This window comes from Gavialis gangeticus, unplaced genomic scaffold (assembly GCF_001723915.1).
Source record: "Gavialis gangeticus isolate Ggan-Ray unplaced genomic scaffold, GavGan_comp1, whole genome shotgun sequence".
Lineage (NCBI taxonomy): Eukaryota > Metazoa > Chordata > Crocodylia > Gavialidae > Gavialis > Gavialis gangeticus.
The window spans coordinates 113,287,538-113,292,614 of record NW_017729032.1 but is presented as its reverse complement, the minus strand read 5'-3'; positions in this window follow the sequence as shown (position 1 = coordinate 113,292,614).

Genomic DNA, 5,077 nt, shown 5'->3' with positions numbered 1-5,077 from the left:
GCCTGACCAGTGCTGCATAGAGGGAGAGTATCACCTCCCTGGACCTGCTTGAGATGCATCTGTGGAGGTTGCATCTGTGGAGGTTGCATGCATCAACCTGCAGTTGGCCTTCCTGACTACATCCCCACACTGCCTACCCATATTCATCTTGGCATCAATGATGACTCCAAGATCCTTTTCTGCCTCTGTACTCACAAGAAGGTAGTTCCCCAGCCTGTACGTATGGTGCTGGTTCTTCCTCCCCAGGTGCATCACCTTGCACTTGTCAGTGCTGAATCCCATCCTATTCTTGTCTGCCCACCCCTGTAACCTATCTAAGTCTGATTGTAGCCTATTCTTTCCTTCTAATGTGCCCACATCCCCCAACATCTTACTGTCATCAGCAGATTTGAACAGGGTGCTTGTTACCCCCATCCAAGTCACTGATGAAGATGTTGAACAGTGTGGGCCTGAGGACTGAGCCTTGCGGAACCCCACTGCCCACATCCCTCTAGGTCGATCAAAATTTTCCTGTGATCAGAATGAAATACTGTGTTTAATCCTGAGCTTTCAGCAATATCAGGGTTACAGCATGGAGTAACCTTAGGGCAATGGTTGGCAGCATTTCTGGGCAGAGTGCCAAAAAGATCTGCAACTTGAATTTGTAAGATGTTGGTGTGTTGGTGGGCAGATGGCAAGGATGCCAAAAGGGGCCTGATCCTTGTTGTAGCAGCACAACCCAAGCCCCTTCCCTTCCACCTGCCCTGAGGTGCATTTTTCAAGCAAAATGCTGTCCCACGCCATGGTCTGGCTTGCATGCCAAGGGGGAGGAGAGTTGCTTACATCTGTTTTAGGGCATTCTTACCACCTAATTTCTAAAGCTGAAGTACACAGAAGGAAGTACTAAACCACAGCATGAGCTTGAGTCCATGAGCAGTTAATGGAAAAGGTGGTGTTCCACACACTTTAGTAAGTCTTACAGGCAAGAAAACAGTTTGTTTAAAAACTAGATGCATTAATGGATTTTCAGAAAGCTAAGCAGGGTGGAATAGAATCATACTATTCCTGTCCACCTACATATCTGATAAGTAGAAAAAAAATCTGGCCTCAAGTGTTTAGAAAATGTTTATTTTTAGGGATATAATTAGATTTGTGACTGTTGATGCTGTGCCTACTTGAAACACCCTTTTGTTCTTAGGTGGCTAAGCTATAACTTAAGTATCATTCATGTGTCTACTGGACAAATATGAATATATCCTCCAAAGCATAACAAAATGTAGGGTCATCATTTTGTCTGACTTCCCTAGAAAAGGGAAAGAGCAGACTCCTTATAGAACCTTTCTCACTTTATCAAACCTAAACAATCATAGAACAATAGAAAATTAGGGTTGGAAGGGACCTGGAGCTCATCTAGTTTAACACCCTGCTCAAAGCAGGACCATCCCAAACTACATCATGATAATAATTTTTAAAAAGTCTTATAAATAAACCAAATTCTACTGGCTTCCTTCTTACGTAATGTTCTTTGTAAATTAAGTAGAAATGAATAGAAAAATTGTAATACTGTACCATCAACAAAATGGGATAAAAAAAATCAATTAAGTAGTTTCTCAGTCTCATAAAGTTATATTAATCTTAAAGCGAACTGATTTTGAATGCTAGATGGATAGGATTGTCCATATAACAATACTTTGCTTTCTGCAGTGAGCTATATATTTGTTATTTTTATTTAAAAAAAATGTGAACTAAAATGATTAAATAGCACAATTATTACCAGTTTACTTTGATTATATACAAGTGTATGTGTATATGTATGCATGTGTATGTGTAAGTATATGCCTATATGTGTGTGTGTATATATAACTATGTTATACTTATAAATATTTTTACTATTTGTTACAACTATTATTATATATTATAATACAATAAACAAGTATGTATATCTATCTATTACAGGTGTGCAAAGCAAGCCCTATTCAATTTGGATTTGGATTCGGCCTGAATCAGGGACAGTGATTTGATTTGTTGATTAGAAACAGCTTTAAATGTTTTTCTACTTACCTTGAGGTATCAGGCACAACTCATGAATACTGCAATGCTGGGGCAGATGGAGCATCGCACAGGAGTGTGTGTGGGTGTGGGCAGGGGGCTCCATGTGCTCAGCAGCAAAGCCAGAAGTGAATCGGAAGTGCTTCTGGTTCACTTCCAGGTCCACCAGGGAGTGCCTAGGGTCCCTCTCCGGGCTCCCCTTGGCTCAGCATTTGTATGTTCCCCCCCAGACCCACAAGGCACCAATTGCTGAGCTGAGGGGGCACATGCACCCACCCATGCACTCCCTGGCGGACCTGGAAGTGGAAAAGAAGTGCTTCTGGTCCACTTCTGGGTCTGCTTCCAAGCGCACTGGGGAGCCCCTCCCCCCATCCTGTGGAACACTCCATGCACCCCAGCATCACAGCACTCATGAGCCACTTGCTACCTGGAGGTATGTAGAAAAAACTTTTAACACTATGTCTACTTCCAAAACCTTCCGAATCTCCCTGAATTGATTCAAAGAGTTCAGATTTGATTCCAAGAGATTAAAGGATCCTCTGACTTGATTTGGATTTGGAGATTTGGCCACTAAATCAGGCCAAATCTTGACTGAGTTGAATCAGAGACTGAAGTTTCACACAGTCCTAATATATAAACTAGTTCTATAAACTAATTCACAAATATATAAACTAGTTCACAGTCCTAATATATAAACTGTTATAAACTAGTCAGGGGGGATCAGCAGGCATTGGGGGAGTCACTGTTCCCCCGAGCACCGCCAGGAGTGACCAGGAATAACGGTCACAAGCTGGCAGAGGGTAGGTTTAGGCTAGATATCAGGAGGCGCTACTTCACAGTCAGGGTGGCTAGGGTCTGGAACCAACTTCCAAGAGAAGTGGTGCAGTCTCCTACCCTGGGGGTTTTTAAGAGGAGGTTAGATGAACACCTTGCTGGCGTCGTTTGACCCCAGGACTCTTTCCTGCCATGGCAGGGGGTTGGACTAGATGATCTTCTCAGGTCCCTTCCAACCCTTGAAACTATGAAACTATGAAACTATATATACATGTACTTACTAAACTAACACCACTCTTAAAAATATGTTAGTTATGCCTATTCTGACAAAGTATCAAGTATGCCCTGTCACAGGAAACTGAAAGAACAATGAAGGCAGTAGAACTTACTGGTGCAGCAAAACTGAGTGAACAGAGGGCTTGTCATAATTAGGAGTACTGGCTGTAGAGGCTACTGAGGCAGTGAACCAGAAGTTGTGCCAGACCACCCAGCTGATCTTCCTTAAAGCTAAAGCAGGGGCAGACAAGCAGTTAGTTCCCTGGAGAGAGGAATGGAGCGACCAGAGGTTTATGTGATCACACAGAGATGTGATACTTGGTTGTATTGGCTACAGATGGCCTAGGACTATGTAACCAAGACTGACTTAGTTGAGAAAAGGTATAAGGTGGCCACAGCACACAAGCCAATAGCTACCTGGGACAGTGAGTACAGGATTCCTGTGCCAAGTACCTAGAATGAAAAGAAAACAGAGACTGAGAGAGTGAGTTTTGGGGACACTGAGCACAGTCCCTTATTATTAATTCCCCAAGGGTTTTGAGAGAGACTGTATTTATGGCCTATGGGCATGGGGAAATTAATAGAAAGCCCTGGGGTCAGAGGACCTATTTCCTAGGATTTGTAAAATAGTGATCAACAGACACACAATCCCTACAAGGGAGGGACTAATGAGGTGGAAAAACATGAGAATAATATCTGCACTGAAACATCTAGAGTGGTAAGGGCAGGGGATGGGAATGATGGAGTCCTGCAAAGAAAAGAGAACCAATTAAGTTGCAGGAGTGATCATCTGATCTTCCTCCCAAAGTTACATTGTTCTTTGGTTCTTTTTCTTTTTTCATCCAAGGTGTGGCAGGAAAATTCCAGAGGAGACCATTGGGTCATGACAGAGAGACTGCAACTTTCTACAACAAGATCCTTTGCACAGTAAGGTCTTCCATACTTAACTTGGATGTTTCTCAGAGCTTGGAAAGGGTGAATTCCTTGTAGTAACTTAATTTTTTTTCATTTGCCATCTGTCTCATGGCAACAGGTTAAATAACTTGATCTAATATATCTTCAATGGTTCTTTCAAGATGATCCAACAAGCATTTTTTTCTTTGGTGGAGAAAGAGGTGGAGACATGGAAAGAAATGAAAACTAACTTTTAAAAACGTATAGTGGATAGTGGCTTATATTTGTCTTTGAAAGTGGCTTTGAAAGTGATTCTAAGACATATTCTCAGCTAATGTAAATTGGTAACCTTTGTGAAGCTATGATAATTTATAACATTTAAGAATGTGCTAAACTGTATTTTTTTTTCCTCTTGGTTGCTGCCGCAAGATTTCCTCTGTTTATAGGATATAAAGGCAGCAGCAAAACTGATTAATGGCTTCTGAATGCACACATTTATCTCTATGGGTTGTATACTGAATGTTACACTTGAATTTATGATATAATAATAGAAAATTAGGGTTGCAAGGAACCTCAGGAGGTCATGTAGTCCAACCCTCTGCTCAAAGCAAGACGATCCCACTTATATCAGCCCAGCCAAGGCTTTGCCTGCCCGTGTCTTAAAACTCTCTAAAGAGAGAGATTCCATAACCTCTCTAGGTAGCCTGTTCCGGTGCCTTTCTATCATAGAATCATAGAAGTAGGGTCGGAAGGGACCTTGTAGATCTTGAAGTCTGACCCCCTGCCTGGGCAGGAGAAAAACTGGGCTCAAATGACTCCAACCAGGTAGGCATCAAGCGTCTTCTTAAAGAGCCCTAGGGTAGAAGCCAGCACCACTTCCCTTGGAAGTTGGTTCCAGATCCTAGCCACCCTAACTGTGAAGTAGTTCTTGCAGATGTCTAATCTAAACCTACTCTCCAACAACTTGTGGCTGTTATTTTTGAGGCGCTAGGGGAAATAAGGTCTCTCCTAAACCCTTTTGGTCTCCCCTAGTGACTTTATAGATGGTCACCAGGTCCCCCTTCATCCTTCGCTTGTGAAGGCTGAACAGGTTCAGGTCCCACAG